Consider the following 16,343-nt stretch of genomic DNA (forward strand, 5'->3'; position numbering starts at 1 on the left):
GCTGGCTGAGGCCACTTACACCACACCAGGGCCTGTGGCTGCTGGCTGAGGCCACCTACACCACACCAGGGCCTTAGTTGCTATTGAGGCCAATTACACCACACCAGGGCCTGTGGCTCTTGCTCAGGCCACTTACACCACACCAGGGCCTGTGGCTGCTGGATGAGGCCACTTACACCACACCAGGGCATTAGTTGCTATTGAGGCCACTTACACCACACCAGGGCCTGTGGCTGCTGGCTGAGGCCACCTACACCACACCAGGGCATTAGTTGCTATTGAGGCCAATTACACCACACCAGGGTCTGTGGCTCTTGCTCAGGCCACTTACACCACACCAGGGCCTGTGGCACTGGCTGAGGCCACTTACACTACACCAGGGCCTGTGGCTCTGGCTGAGGCCACTTACACCACACCAGGGCCTGTGGCTGCTGGCTGAGGCCACTTACACCACACCAGGGCCTGTGGCTGCTGGCTGAGGCCACTTACACCACACCAGGGCCTGTGGCTCCTGGCTGAGGTCACATACACCACACCACGGCCTTATTTGCTTCTGAGGCCACTTACACCACACCAGGGCCTGTGGCTGCTGGCTGAGGCCACATACACCACACCAGGGCCTTAGTTGCTATTGAGGCCAATTACACCACACCAGGGCCTGTGGTCTTGCTCAGGCCACTTACACCACACCAGGGCCTGTGGCTCTTGCTCAGGCCACTTACTCCACACCAGGGCCTGTGGCTCGTGCTCAGGCCACTTACACCACACCAGGGCCTGTGGCTCTTGCTCAGGCCACTCATATCACACCAGGCCCTGTGCTTCTGGCCGAGGCCATCTTCACCAAACCAGGCCCTGTGCTGCTAGCTGTGGCCATGTACAACACACCAGGCCCTGTTCTGGTTCCTGAGGCCATCTTCAACAATCCAGGGCCTGTGCTGTTGGATAAATGCTAAACTGAGCCTTTGGGTTAGGGTATTATGCAAACATGCAGGTATGGTTATAGGATTGTCTTTGTAACTTCAGGTACTTGCCACCTAATCAGTTGAATCCATAAATTGAGACATTGTGCTGGGGCCAGCAGCTTACGGCCATACCACCCTGAGCACGCCCGACCTCGTCTGATCTCGGAAGCTAAGCAGGGCTGGGCTTGGTTAGTACTTGGATGGGAGACTACCTGGTGCTGTAAGCCTTTCATTTTCATGTCATTGAACTGCTTTTGATCCAGAGAAGGGGTGTATTAAAAGACCAAAAGCAGCTGCCCATTAATGAGGGCACATTAACGACATTGCTTTTGGCTGTTTTCCAATGTCTTGTGCTGCTAGCTGATGCCACCTACACCACACCAGGGCCTGAGTGACCGGCTGGGGCCACTTACACCACATCAGGGCCTGTGGCTGCTGGCTGAGGCCACTTACACCACACCAGGGCCTGTGGCTGCTGGCTGAGGCCACTTACACCACACCAGGGCCTGTGGCTGCTGGCTGAGGCCACCTACACCACACCAGGGCCTTAGTTGCTATTGAGGCCAATTACACCACACCAGGGCCTGTGGCTCTTGCTCAGGCCACTTACACCACACCAGGGCCTGTGGCTGCTGGATGAGGCCACTTACACCACACCAGGGCATTAGTTGCTATTGAGGCCACTTACACCACACCAGGGCCTGTGGCTGCTGGCTGAGGCCACTTACACCACACCAGGGCATTAGTTGCTGGCTGAGGCCAATTACACCACACCAGGGTCTGTGGCTCTTGCTCAGGCCACTTACACCACACCAGGGCCTGTGGCTGCTGGCTGAGGCCACTTACACCACACCAGGACCTGTGGCTCTGGCTGAGGCCACTTACACCACACCAGGGCCTGTGGCTGCTGGCTGAGGCCACTTACACCACACCAGGGCCTGTGGCTGCTGGCTGAGGCCACTTACACCACACCAGGGCCTGTGGCTGCTGGCTGAGGCCACTTACACCACACCAGTGCCTGTGGCTTCTGGCTGAGGCCACTTACACCACACCAGGGCCTGTGGCTCTTGCTCAGGCCACTCACATCACACCAGGCCCTGCGCTTCTGGCCGAGGCCATCTTCACCAAACCAGGCCCTGTGCTGCTAGCTGTGGCCATGTACAACACACCAGGCCCTGTGCTGGTTCCTGAGGCCATCTTCAACAATCCAGGGCCTGTGCTGTTAGATAAATGCTAAACTGAGCCTTTGGGTTAGGGTATTATGCAAACATGCAGGTATGGTTATAGGATTGTCTTTGTAACTTCAGGTACTTGCCACCTAATCAGTTGAATCCATAAATTGAGACATTGTGCTGGGGCCAGCAGCTTACGGCCATACCACCCTGAGCACGCCCGACCTCGTCTGATCTCGGAAGCTAAGCAGGGCTGGGCTTGGTTAGTACTTGGATGGGAGACTACCTGGGAATATCTGGTGCTGTAAGCCTTTCATTTTCATGTCATTGAACCGCTTTTGATCCAGAGAAGGGGTGTATTAAAAGACCAAAAGCAGCTGCCCATTAATGAGGGCACATTAACGACATTGCTTTTGGCTGTTTTCCAATGTCTTGTGCTGCTAGCTGATGCCACCTACACCACACCAGGGCCTGAGTGACCGGCTGGGGCCACTTACACCACATCAGGGCCTGTGGCTGCTGGCTGAGGCCACTTACACCACACCAGGGCATTAGTTGCTATTGAGGCCAATTACACCACACCAGGGTCTCTGGCTCTTGCTCAGGCCACTTACACCACACCAGGGCCTGTGGCACTGGCTGAGGGCACTTACACCACACCAGGGCCTGTGGCTGCTGGCTGAGGCCACCTACACCACACCAGGGCATTAGTTGCTATTGAGGCCAATTACACCACACCAGGGTCTGTGACTCTTGCTCAGGCCACTTAGACCACACCAGGGCCTGTGGCACTGGCTGAGGCCACTTACACCACACCAGGGCCTGTGGCTGCTGGCTGAGGCCACTTACACCACACCAGGGCCTGTGGCTGCTGGCTGAGGTCACTTACACCACACCAGGGCCTGTGGCTGCTGGCTGAGGGCACTTACACCACACCAGTGCCTGTGGCTTCTGGCTGAGGCCACTTACACCACACCAGGGCCTGTGGCTCTTGCTCAGGCCACTTACACCACACCAGGGCCTGTGGCTGCTGGCTGAGGCCACTTACACCACACCAGGGCCTGTGGCTGCTGGCTGAGGCCACTTACACCACACCAGGGCCTGTGGCTGCTGGCTGAGGGCACTTACACCACACCAGTGCCTGTGGCTGCTGGCTGAGGTCACTTACACCACACCAGGGCATTAGTTGCTATTGAGGCCAATTACACCACACCAGGGTCTGTGACTCTTGCTCAGGCCACTTACACCACACCAGGGCCTGTGGCTGCTGGCTGAGGTCACTTACACCACACCAGGGCATTAGTTGCTATTGAGGCCAATTACACCACACCAGGGTCTGTGACTCTTGCTCAGGCCACTTACACCACACCAGGGCCTGTGGCACTGGCTGAGTCCACTTACACCACACCAGGGCCTGTGGCTGCTGGCTGAGGCCACTTACACCACACCAGGGCCTGTGGCTGCTGGCTGAGGTCACTTACACCACACCAGGGCCTGTGGCTGCTGGCTGAGGGCACTTACACCACACCAGTGCCTGTGGCTTCTGGCTGAGGCCACTTACACCACACCAGGGCCTGTGGCTGCTGGCTGAGGCCACTTACACCACACCAGGGCCTGTGGCTGCTGGCTGAGGCCACTTACACCACACAAGGGCCTGTGGCTGCTGGCTGAGGCCACTTACACCACACCAGGGCCTGTGGCTGCTGGCTGAGGCCACTTACACCACACAAGGGCCTGTGGCTGCTGGCTGAGGCCACTTACACCACACAAGGGCCTGTGGCTGCTGGCCGAGGCCATCTTCACCAAACCTGGCCCTGTGCTGCTTGCTGTGGCCATGTACAACACACCAGGCCCTGTGCTGGTTCCAGAGGCCATCTTCAACAATCCAGGGCCTGTGCTGTTAGATAAATGCCAAACTGAGCCTTTGGGTTATGGTATTATGCAAACATGCATGTATGGTTATAGGATTGTCTTCGTAACTTCAGGTACTTGCCACCTAATCAGTTGAATCCATAAATTGAGACATTGTGCTGGGGCCAGCAGCTTACGGCCATACCACCCTGAGCACTCCCGACCTCGTCTGATCTCGGAAGCTAAGCAGGGCTGGGCTTGGTTAGTACTTGGATGGGAGACTGCCTGGGAATACCTGGTGCTGTAAGCCTTTCATTTTCATGTCATTGAACCGCTTTTGATCCAGAGAAGGGGTGTATTAAAAGACCAAAAGCAGCTGCCCATTAATGAGGGCACATTAACGACATTGCTTTTGGCTGTTTTCCAATGTCTTGTGCTGCTAGCTGATGCCACCTACACCACACCAGGGCCTGAGTGACCGGCTGGGGCCACTTACACCACATCAGGGCCTGTGGCTCTGGCTGAGGCCACTTACACCACACCAGGGCCTGTGGCTGCTGGCTGAGGCCACTTACACCACACCAGGGCCTGTGGCTGCTGGCTGAGGCCACCTACACCACACCAGGGCCTTATTTGCTTCTGAGGCCACTTACACCACACCAGGGCCTGTGGCTGCTGGCTGAGGCCACATACACCACACCAGGGCCTTAGTTGCTATTGAGGCCAATTACACCACACCAGGGCCTGTGGCTCTTGCTCAGGCCACTTACACCACACCAGGGCCTGTGGCTGCTGGCTGAGGCCACTTACACCACACCAGGGCCTGTGGCTGCTGGCTGAGGCCACATACACCACACCACGGCCTTATTTGCTTCTGAGGCCACTTACACCACACCAGGGCCTGTGGCTGCTGGCTGAGGCCACATACACCACACCAGGGCCTTAGTTGCTATTGAGGCCACTTACTCCACACCAGGGCCTGTGGCACTGGCTGAGGCCACTTACACCACACCAGGGCCTTAGTTGCTATTGAGGCCAATTACACCACACCAGGGTCTGTGGCTCTTGCTCAGGCCACTTACACCACACCAGGGCCTGTGGCTGCTGGCTGAGGCCACTTACACCACACCAGGGCATTAGTTGCTATTGAGGCCACTTACACCACACCAGGGCCTGTGGCTGCTGGCTGAGGCCACCTACACCACACCAGGGCATTAGTTGCTATTGAGGCCAATTACACCACACCAGGGTCTGTGGCTCTTGCTCAGGCCACTTACACCACACCAGGGCCTGTGGCACTGGCTGAGGCCACTTACACCACACCAGGGCCTGTGGCTCTGGCTGAGGCCACTTACACCACACCAGGGCCTGTGGCTGCTGGCTGAGGCCACTTACACCACACCAGGGCCTGTGGCTGCTGGCTGAGGCCACTTACACCACACCAGTGCCTGTGGCTTCTGGCTGAGGCCACTTACACCACACCAGGGCCTTAGTTGCTATTGAGGCCAATTACACCACACCAGGGTCTGTGACTCTTGCTCAGGCCACTTACACCACACCAGGGCCTGTGGCACTGGCTGAGGCCACTTACACCACACCAGGGCCTGTGGCTGCTGGCTGAGGCCACTTACACCACACCAGGGCCTGTGGCTGCTGGCTGAGGCCACTTACACCACACCAGGGCCTGTGGCTGCTGGCTGAGGGCACTTACACCACACCAGTGCCTGTGGCTTCTGGCTGAGGCCACTTACACCACACCAAGGCCTGTGGCTCTTGCTCAGGCCACTCACATCACACCAGGCCCTGCGCTTCTGGCCGAGGCCATCTTCACCAAACCAGGGTCTGTGCTGTTAGATAAATGCTAAACTGAGCCTTTGGGTTAGGGTATTATGCAAACATGCAGGTATGGTTAAAGGATTGTCTTCGTAACTTCAGGTACTTGCCACCTAATCAGTTGAATCCATAAATTGAGACATTGTGCTGGGACCAGCAGCTTACGGCCGTACCACCCTGAGCACGCCCGACCTCGTCTGATCTCGGAAGCTAAGCAGGGCTGGGCTTGGTTAGTACTTGGATGGTAGACTGCCTGGGAATACCTGGTGCTGTAAGCCTTTCATTTTCATGTCATTGAACCGCTTTTGATCCAGAGAAGGGGTGTATTAAAAGACCAAAAGCAGCTGCCCATTAATGAGGGCACATTAACGACATTGCTTTTGGCTGTTTTCCAATGTCTTGTGCTGCTAGCTGATGCCACCTACACCACACCAGGGCCTGAGTGACCGGCTGGGGCCACTTACACCACATCAGGGCCTGTGGCTGCTGGCTGAGGCCACTTACACCACACCAGGGCCTGTGGCTGCTGGCTGAGGCCACTTACACCACACCAGGGCCTGTGGCTGCTGGCTGAGGCCACCTACACCACACCAGGGCCTTAGTTGCTATTGAGGCCAATTACACCACACCAGGGTCTGTGGCTCTTGCTCAGGCCACTTACACCACACCAGGGCCTGTGGCTGCTGGCTGAGGCCACTTACACCACACCAGGGCATTAGTTGCTATTGAGGCCACTTACACCACACCAGGGCCTGTGGCTGCTGGCTGAGGCCACCTACACCACACCAGGGCATTAGTTGCTATTGAGGCCACTTACACCACACCAGGGCCTGTGGCACTGGCTCAGGCCACTTACACCACACCAGGGCCTGTGGCTCTGGCTGAGGCCACTTACACCACACCAGGGCCTGTGGCTGCTGGCTGAGGCCACTTACACCACACCAGGGCCTGTGGCTGCTGGCTGAGGCCACTTACACCACACCAGGGCCTGTGGCTGCTGGCTGAGGCCACTTACACCACACCAGTGCCTGTGGCTTCTGGCTGAGGCCACTTACACCACACCAGGGCCTGTGGCTCTTGCTCAGGCCACTCACATCACACCAGGCCCTGCGCTTCTGGCCGAGGCCATCTTCACCAAACCAGGCCCTGTGCTGCTAGCTGTAGCCATGTACAACACACCAGGCCCTGTGCTGGTTCCTGAGGCCATCTTCAACAATCCAGGGCCTGTGCTGTTAGATAAATGCTAAACTGAGCCTTTGGGTTAGGGTATTATGCAAACATGCAGGTATGGTTAAAGGATTGTCTTCGTAACTTCAGGTACTTGCCACCTAATCAGTTGAATCCATAAATTGAGACATTGTGCTGGGGCCAGCAGCTTACGGCCATACCACCCTGAGCACGCCCGACCTCGTCTGATCTCGGAAGCTAAGCAGGGCTGGGCTTGGTTAGTACTTGGATGGGAGACTGCCTGGGAATACCTGGTGCTGTAAGCCTTTCATTTTCATGTCATTGAACCGCTTTTGATCCAGAGAAGGGGTGTATTAAAAGACCAAAAGCAGCTGCCCATTAATGAGGGCACATTAACGACATTGCTTTTGGCTGTTTTCCAATGTCTTGTGCTGCTAGCTGATGCCACCTACACCACACCAGGGCCTGAGTGACCGGCTGGGGCCACTTACACCACATCAGGGCCTGTGGCTGCTGGCTGAGGCCACTTACACCACACCAGGGCCTGTGGCTGCTGGCTGAGGCCACTTACACCACACCAGGGCATTAGTTGCTATTGAGGCCAATTACACCACACCAGGGTCTGTGGCTCTTGCTCAGGCCACTTACACCACACCAGGGCCTGTGGCACTGGCTGAGGCCACTTACACCACACCAGGGCCTGTGGCTGCTGGCTGAGGCCACCTACACCACACCAGGGCATTAGTTGCTATTGAGGCCAATTACACCACACCAGGGTCTGTGACTCTTGCTCAGGCCACTTAGACCACACCAGGGCCTGTGGCACTGGCTGAGGCCACTTACACCACACCAGGGCCTGTGGCTGCTGGCTGAGGCCACTTACACCACACCAGGGCCTGTGGCTCTGGCTGAGGTCACTTACACCACACCAGGGCCTGTGGCTGCTGGCTGAGGGCACTTACACCACACCAGTGCCTGTGGCTTCTGGCTGAGGCCACTTACACCACACCAGGGCCTGTGGCTCTTGCTCAGGCCACTTACACCACACCAGGGCCTGTGGCTGCTGGCTGAGGCCACTTACACCACACCAGGGCCTGTGGCTGCTGGCTGAGGCCACTTACACCACACCAGGGCCTGTGGCTGCTGGCTGAGGGCACTTACACCACACCAGTGCCTGTGGCTGCTGGCTGAGGTCACTTACACCACACCAGGGCATTAGTTGCTATTGAGGCCAATTACACCACACCAGGGTCTGTGACTCTTGCTCAGGCCACTTACACCACACCAGGGCCTGTGGCTGCTGGCTGAGGCCACTTACACCACACCAGGGCCTGTGGCTGCTGGCTGAGGCCACTTACACCACACCAGGGCCTGTGGCTGCTGGCTGAGGTCACTTACACCACACCAGGGCATTAGTTGCTATTGAGGCCAATTACACCACACCAGGGTCTGTGACTCTTGCTCAGGCCACTTACACCACACCAGGGCCTTAGTTGCTATTGAGGCCAATTACACCACACCAGGGTCTGTGGCTCTTGCTCAGGCCACTTACCCCACACCAGGGCCTGTGGCTGCTGGCTGAGGCCACTTACACCACACCAGGGCCTTAGTTGCTATTGAGGCCACTTACACCACACCAGGGCCTGTGGCTGCTGGCTGTGGCCATGTACACCACACCAGGGCCTGTGGCTGCTGGCTGAGGCCACATACACCACACCAGGGCCTTAGTTGCTATTGAGGCCAATTACACCACACCAGGGCCTGTGGCACTGGCTGAGGCCACTTACACCACACCAGGGCCTGTGGCTGCTGGCTGAGGCCACTTACACCACACCAGGGCCTGTGGCTGCTGGCTGAGGCCACTTACACCACACCAGGGCCTGTGGCTCTGGCTCAGGCCACTCATATCACACCAGACCCTGTGCTTCTGGCCGAGGCCATCTTCACCCAACCAGGCCCTGTGCTGCTAGCTGTGGCCATGTACAACACACCAGGCCCTGTGCTGGTTCCAGAGGCCATCTTCAACAATCCAGGGCCTGTGCTGTTGGATAAATGCCAAACTGAGCCTTTGGGTTAGGGTATTATGCAAACATGCAGTTATGGTTATAGGATTGTCTTCGTAACTTCAGGTACTTGCCACCTAATCACTTGAATCCATAAATTGAGACATTGTGCTGGGGCCAGCAGCTTACGGCCATACCACCCTGAGCACGCCCGACCTCGTCTGATCTCGGAAGCTAAGCAGGGCTGGACTTGGTTAGTACTTGGATGGGAGACTGCCTGGGAATACCTGGTGCTGTAAGCCTTTCATTTTCATGTCATTGAACTGCTTTTGATCCAGAGAAGGGGTGTATTAAAAGACCAAAAGCAGCTGCCCATTAATGAGGGCACATTAACGACACTGCTTTTGGCTGTTTTCCAATGTCTTGTGCTGCTAGCTGATGCCACCTACACCACACCAGGGCCTGAGTGACCGGCTGGGGCCACTTACACCACATCAGGGCCTGTGGCTCTGGCTGAGGCCACTTACACCACACCAGGGCCTGTGGCTGCTGGATGAGGCGACTTACACCACACCAAGGCCTGTGGCTGCTGGCTGAGGCCACCTACACCACACCAGGGCCTGAGTGACCGGCTGCGGCCACTTACACCACATCAGGGCCTGTGGCTGCTGGCTGAGGCCACTTACACCACACCAGGGCCTGTGGCTGCTGGCTGAGGCCACTTACACCACACCAGGGCATTAGTTGCTATTGAGGCCAATTACACCACACCAGGGCCTGTGGCTCTGGCTGAGGCCACTTACACCACACCAGGGCCTGTGGCTGCTGGATGAGGCGACTTACACCACACCAAGGCCTGTGGCTGCTGGCTGAGGCCACTTACACCACACCAGGGCCTTAGTTGCTATTGAGGCCACTTACACCACACCAGGGCCTGTGGCTGCTGGCTGAGGCCACATACACCACACCACGGCCTTATTTGCTTCTGAGGCCACTTACACCACACCAGGGCCTGTGGCTGCTGGCTGAGGCCACTTACACCACACCAGGGCCTGTGGCTGCTGGCTGAGGCCACCTACACCACACCAGGGCCTTAGTTGCTATTGAGGCCAATTACACCACACCAGGGTCTGTGGCTCTTGCTCAGGCCACTTACACCACACCAGGGCCTGTGGCTGCTGGCTGAGGCCACTTACACCACACCAGGGCATTAGTTGCTATTGAGGCCAATTACACCACACCAGGGTCTGTGGCTCTTGCTCAGGCCACTTACACCACACCAGGGCCTGTGGCTCTGGCTGAGGCCACTTACACCACACCAGGGCCTTAGTTGCTATTGAGGCCACTTACACCACACCATGGCCTGTGGCTCTGGCTGAGGCCACTTACACCACACCAGGGCCTGTGGCTCTGGCTGAGGCCACTTACACCACACCAGGGCCTTAGTTGCTATTGAGGCCAATTACACCACACCAGGGCTTGTGGCTCTTGCTCAGGCCACTCATATCACACCAGACCCTGTGCTTCTGGCCGAGGCCATCTTCACCAAACCAGGCCCTGTGCTGCTAGCTGTGGCCATGTACAACACACCAGGCCCTGTTCTGGTTCCTGAGGCCATCTTCAACAATCCAGGGCCTGTGCTGTTGGATAAATGCTAAACTGAGCCTTTGGGTTAGGGTATTATGCAAACATGCAGGTATGGTTATAGGATTGTCTTCGTAACTTCAGGTACTTGCCACCTAATTACTTGAATCCATAAATTGAGACATTGTGCTGGAGCCAGCAGCTTACGGCCATACCACCCTGAGCACGCCTGACCTCGTCTGATCTCGGAAGCTAAGCAGGGCTGGGCTTGGTTAGTACTTGGATGGGAGACTTCCTTGGAATACCTGGTGCTGTAAGCCTTTCATTTTCATGTCATTGAACCGCTTTTGATCCAGAGAAGGGGTGTATTAAAAGACCAAAAGCAGCTGCCCATTAATGAGGGCACATTAACGACATTGCTTTTGGCTGTTTTCCAATGTCTTGTGCTGCTAGCTGATGCCACCTACACCACACCAGGGCCTGAGTGACCGGCTGGGGCCACTTACACCACATCAGGGCCTTTGGCTGCTGGCTGAGGCCACTTACACCACACCAGGGCCTGTGGCTGCTGGCTGAGGCCACCTACACCACACCAGGGCCTTAGTTGCTATTGAGGCCAATTACACCACACCAGGGTCTGTGGCTCTTGCTCAGGCCACTTTCACCACACCAGGGCCTGTGGCTGCTGGCTGAGGCCACTTACACCACACCAGGGCATTAGTTGCTATTGAGGCCACTTACACCACACCAGCGCCTGTGGCTGCTGGCTGAGGCCACCTACACCACACCAGGGCATTAGTTGCTATTTAGGCCACTTACACCACACCAGGGCCTGTGGCACTGGCTGAGGCCACTTACACCACACCAGGGCCTGTGGCTCTGGCTGAGGCCACTTACACCACACCAGGGCCTGTGGCTGCTGGCTGAGGCCACTTACACCACACCAGGGCCTGTGGCTGCTGGCTGAGGCCACTTACACCACACCAGGGCCTGTGGCTGCTGGCTGAGGCCACTTACACCACACCAGTGCCTGTGGCTTCTGGCTGAGGCCACTTACACCACACCAGGGCCTGTGGCTCTTGCTCAGGCCACTCACATCACACCAGGCCCTGCGCTTCTGGCCGAGGCCATCTTCACCAAACCAGGCCCTGTGCTGCTAGCTGTGGCCATGTACAACACACCAGGCCCTGTGCTGGTTCCTGAGGCCATCTTCAACAATCCAGGGCCTGTGCTGTTAGATAAATGCTAAACTGAGCCTTTGGGTTAGGGTATTATGCAAACATGCAGGTATGGTTAAAGGATTGTCTTCGTAACTTCAGGTACTTGCCACCTAATCAGTTGAATCCATAAATTGAGACATTGTGCTGGGGCCAGCAGCTTACGGCCATACCACCCTGAGCACGCCCGACCTCGTCTGATCTCGGAAGCTAAGCAGGGCTGGGCTTGGTTAGTACTTGGATGGGAGACTGCCTGGCAATACCTGGTGCTGTAAGCCTTTCATTTTCATGTCATTGAACCGCTTTTGATCCAGAGAAGGGGTGTATTAAAAGACCAAAAGCAGCTGCCCATTAATGAGGGCACATTAACGACATTGCTTTTGGCTGTTTTCCAATGTCTTGTGCTGCTAGCTGATGCCACCTACACCACACCAGGGCCTGAGTGACCGGCTGGGGCCACTTACACCACATCAGGGCCTGTGGCTGCTGGCTGAGGCCACTTACACCACACCAGGGCCTGTGGCTGCTGGCTGAGGCCACCTACACCACACCAGGGCCTTAGTTGCTATTGAGGCCAATTACACAACACCAGGGCCTGTGGCTCTTGCTCAGGCCACTTACACCACACCAGGGCCTGTGGCTGCTGGATGAGGCCACTTACACCACACCAGGGCATTAGTTGCTATTGAGGCCACTTACACCACACCAGGGCCTGTGGCTGCTGGCTGAGGCCACCTACACCACACCAGGGCATTAGTTGCTATTGAGGCCAATTACACCACACCAGGGTCTGTGGCTCTTGCTCAGGCCACTTACACCACACCAGGGCCTGTGGCACTGGCTGAGGCCACTTACACCACACCAGGACCTGTGGCTCTGGCTGAGGCCACTTACACCACACCAGGGCCTGTGGCTACTGGCTGAGGCCACTTACACCACACCAGGGCCTGTGGCTGCTGGCTGAGGCCACTTACACCACACCAGGGCCTGTGGCTGCTGGCTGAGGCCACTTACACCACACCAGGGCCTGTGGCTTCTGGCTGAGGCCACTTACACCACACCAGGGCCTGTGGCTCTTGCTCAGGCCACTCACATCACACCATGCCCTGCGCTTCTGGCCGAGGCCATCTTCACCAAACCAAGCCCTGTGCTGCTAGCTGTGGCCATGTACAACACACCAGGCCCTGTGCTGGTTCCTGAGGCCATCTTCAACAATCCAGGGCCTGTGCTGTTAGATAAATGCTAAACTGAGCCTTTGGGTTAGGGTATTATGCAAACATGCAGGTATGGTTAAAGGATTGTCTTCGTAACTTCAGGTACTTGCCACCTAATCAGTTGAATCCATAAATTGAGGAATTGTGCTGGGGCCAGCAGCTTACGGCCATACCACCCTGAGCACGCCCGACCTCGTCTGATCTCGGAAGCTAAGCAGGGCTGGGCTTGGTTAGTACTTGGATGGGAGACTACCTGGGAATACCTGGTGCTGTAAGCCTTTCATTTTCATGTCATTGAACCGCTTTTGATCCAGAGAAGGGGTGTATTAAAAGACCAAAAGCAGCTGCCCATTAATGAGGGCACATTAACGACATTGCTTTTGGCTCTTTTCCAATGTCTTGTGCTGCTAGCTGATGCCACCTACACCACACCAGGGCCTGAGTGACCGGCTGGGGCCACTTACACCACATCAGGGCCTGTGGCTGCTGGCTGAGGCCACTTACACCACACCAGGGCCTGTGGCTGCTGGCTGAGGCCACTTACACCACACCAGGGCATTAGTTGCTATTGAGGCCAATTACACCACACCAGGGTCTGTGGCTCTTGCTCAGGCCACTTACACCACACCAGGGCCTGTGGCACTGGCTGAGGCCACTTACACCACACCAGGGCCTGTGGCTGCTGGCTGAGGCCACCTACACCACACCAGGGCATTAGTTGCTATTGAGGCCAATTACACCACACCAGGGTCTGTGACTCTTGCTCAGGCCACTTAGACCACACCAGGGCCTGTGGCACTGGCTGAGGCCACTTACACCACACCAGGGCCTGTGGCTGCTGGCTGAGGCCACTTACACCACACCAGGGCCTGTGGCTCTGGCTGAGGTCACTTACACCACACCAGGGCCTGTGGCTGCTGGCTGAGGGCACTTACACCACACCAGTGCCTGTGGCTTCTGGCTGAGGCCACTTACACCACACCAGGGCCTGTGGCTCTTGCTCAGGCCACTTACACCACACCAGGGCCTGTGGCTGCTGGCTGAGGCCACTTACACCACACCAGGGCCTGTGGCTGCTGGCTGAGGCCACTTACACCACACCAGGGCCTGTGGCTGCTGGCTGAGGGCACTTACACCACACCAGTGCCTGTGGCTGCTGGCTGAGGTCACTTACACCACACCAGGGCATTAGTTGCTATTGAGGCCAATTACACCACACCAGGGTCTGTGACTCTTGCTCAGGCCACTTACACCACACCAGGGCCTGTGGCTGCTGGCTGAGGCCACTTACACCACACCAGGGCCTGTGGATGCTGGCTGAGGCCACTTACACCACACCAGGGCCTGTGGCTGCTGGCTGAGGTCACTTACACCACACCAGGGCATTAGTTGCTATTGAGGCCAATTACACCACACCAGGGTCTGTGACTCTTGCTCAGGCCACTTACACCACACCAGGGCCTGTGGCACTGGCTGAGTCCACTTACACCACACCAGGGCCTGTGGCTGCTGGCTGAGTCCACTTACACCACACCAGGGCCTGTGGCTGCTGGCTGAGGTCACTTACACCACACCAGGGCCTGTGGCTGCTGGCTGAGGGCACTTACACCACACCAGTGCCTGTGGCTTCTGGCTGAGGCCACTTACACCACACCAGGGCCTGTGGCTGCTGGCTGAGGCCACTTACACCGCACAAGGGCCTGTGGCTGCTGGCTGAGGCCACCTACACCACACCAGGGCCTGTGGCTCTTGCTCAGGCCACTCATATCACACCAGACCCTGTGCTTCTGGCCGAGGCCATCTTCACCAAACCTGGCCCTGTGCTGCTTGCTGTGGCCATGTACAACACACCAGGCCCTGTGCTGGTTCCAGAGGCCATCTTCAACAATCCAGGGCCTGTGCTGTTAGATAAATGCCAAACTGAGCCTTTGGGTTATGGTATTATGCAAACATGCATGTATGGTTATAGGATTGTCTTCGTAACTTCAGGTACTTGCCACCTAATCAGTTGAATCCATAAATTGAGACATTGTGCTGGCGCCAGCAGCTTACGGCCATACCACCCTGAGCACGCCTGACCTCGTCTGATCTCGGAAGCTAAGCAGGGCTGGGCTTGGTTAGTACTTGGATGGGAGACTGCCTGGGAATACCTGGTGCTGTAAGCCTTTCATTTTCATGTCATTGAACCGCTTTTGATCCAGAGAAGGGGTGTATTAAAAGACCAAAAGCAGCTGCCCATTAATGAGGGCACATTAACGACATTGCTTTTGGCTGTTTTCCAATGTCTTGTGCTGCTAGCTGATGCCACCTACACCACACCAGGGCCTGAGTGACCGGCTGGGGCCACTTACACCACATCAGGGCCTGTGGCTGCTGGCTGAGGCCACCTACACCACACCAGGGCCTTAGTTGCTATTGAGGCCACTTACACCACACCAGGGCCTGTGGCTGCTGGCTGAGGCCACATACACCACACCAGGGCCTTAGTTGCTATTGAGGCCAATTACACCACACCAGGGCCTGTGGCTCTTGCTCAGGCCACTTACACCACACCAGGGCCTGTGGCTGCTGGCTGAGGCCACTTACACCACACCAGGGCCTGTGGCTGCTGGCTGAGGCCACTTACACCACACCACGGCCTTAGTTGCTATTGAGGCCACTTACACCACACCAGGGCCTGTGGCTGCTGGCTGAGGCCACATACACCACACCACGGCCTTATTTGCTTCTGAGGCCACTTACACCACACCAGGGCCTGTGGCTGCTGGCTGAGGCCACATACACCACACCAGGGCCTTAGTTGCTATTGAGGCCACTTACACCACACCAGGGCCTGTGGCACTGGCTGAGGCCACTTACACCACACCAGGGCCTTAGTTGCTATTGAGGCCAATTACACCACACCAGGGTCTGTGGCTCTTGCTCAGGCCACTTACCCCACACCAGGGCCTGTGGCTGCTGGCTGAGGCCACTTACACCACACCAGGGCATTAGTTGCTATTGAGGCCACTTACACCACACCAGGGCCTGTGGCTGCTGGCTGAGGCCACCTACACCACACCAGGGCATTAGTTGCTATTGAGGCCACTTACACCACACCAGGGCCTGTGGCACTGGCTGAGGCCACTTACACCACACCAGGGCCTGTGGCTCTGGCTGAGGCCACTTACACCACACCAGGGCCTGTGGCTGCTGGCTGAGGCCACTTACACCACACCAGGGCCTGTGGCTGCTGGCTGAGGCCACTTACACCACACCAGTGCCTGTGGCTTCTGGCTGAGGCCACTTACACCACACCAGGGCCTTAGTTGCTATTGAG

At 57.1% G+C, this 16,343-nt stretch overlaps 9 non-coding genes and 1 pseudogene across 9 annotated transcripts; all 10 read left to right on the forward strand.

Moving 5' to 3' along the window:
- The first annotated feature begins 1,080 nt into the window (after positions 1 to 1,080).
- Positions 1,081 to 1,189, forward strand: LOC143417592 (5S ribosomal RNA; annotated as a pseudogene).
- A 1,137-nt stretch (positions 1,190 to 2,326) lies between these two features.
- On the forward strand, positions 2,327 to 2,445 carry LOC143417885 (5S ribosomal RNA). Its single transcript, XR_013098033.1, has one exon. It is a non-coding gene; the product is annotated as a 5S ribosomal RNA (ribosomal RNA).
- A 1,731-nt stretch (positions 2,446 to 4,176) lies between these two features.
- On the forward strand, positions 4,177 to 4,295 carry LOC143417840 (5S ribosomal RNA). Its single transcript, XR_013097987.1, has one exon. It is a non-coding gene; the product is annotated as a 5S ribosomal RNA (ribosomal RNA).
- A 1,682-nt stretch (positions 4,296 to 5,977) lies between these two features.
- On the forward strand, positions 5,978 to 6,096 carry LOC143417444 (5S ribosomal RNA). Its single transcript, XR_013097665.1, has one exon. It is a non-coding gene; the product is annotated as a 5S ribosomal RNA (ribosomal RNA).
- Positions 6,097 to 7,192: 1,096 nt separating this feature from the next.
- On the forward strand, positions 7,193 to 7,311 carry LOC143417790 (5S ribosomal RNA). The gene has a single exon (XR_013097938.1). It is a non-coding gene; the product is annotated as a 5S ribosomal RNA (ribosomal RNA).
- Positions 7,312 to 9,192: 1,881 nt separating this feature from the next.
- LOC143417943 (5S ribosomal RNA) lies at positions 9,193 to 9,311 on the forward strand. Its single transcript, XR_013098091.1, has one exon. It is a non-coding gene; the product is annotated as a 5S ribosomal RNA (ribosomal RNA).
- A 1,483-nt stretch (positions 9,312 to 10,794) lies between these two features.
- On the forward strand, positions 10,795 to 10,913 carry LOC143417365 (5S ribosomal RNA). The gene has a single exon (XR_013097586.1). It is a non-coding gene; the product is annotated as a 5S ribosomal RNA (ribosomal RNA).
- A 1,056-nt stretch (positions 10,914 to 11,969) lies between these two features.
- LOC143417461 (5S ribosomal RNA) lies at positions 11,970 to 12,088 on the forward strand. Its single transcript, XR_013097682.1, has one exon. It is a non-coding gene; the product is annotated as a 5S ribosomal RNA (ribosomal RNA).
- Positions 12,089 to 13,183: 1,095 nt separating this feature from the next.
- LOC143417603 (5S ribosomal RNA) lies at positions 13,184 to 13,302 on the forward strand. Its single transcript, XR_013097750.1, has one exon. It is a non-coding gene; the product is annotated as a 5S ribosomal RNA (ribosomal RNA).
- Positions 13,303 to 15,070: 1,768 nt separating this feature from the next.
- LOC143417197 (5S ribosomal RNA) lies at positions 15,071 to 15,189 on the forward strand. The gene has a single exon (XR_013097414.1). It is a non-coding gene; the product is annotated as a 5S ribosomal RNA (ribosomal RNA).
- The last annotated feature ends 1,154 nt before the right edge of the window (positions 15,190 to 16,343 follow it).

The sequence above is a fragment of the Maylandia zebra genome, linkage group LG3, assembly GCF_041146795.1.
Source record: "Maylandia zebra isolate NMK-2024a linkage group LG3, Mzebra_GT3a, whole genome shotgun sequence".
Taxonomy (NCBI): domain Eukaryota; kingdom Metazoa; phylum Chordata; class Actinopteri; order Cichliformes; family Cichlidae; genus Maylandia; species Maylandia zebra.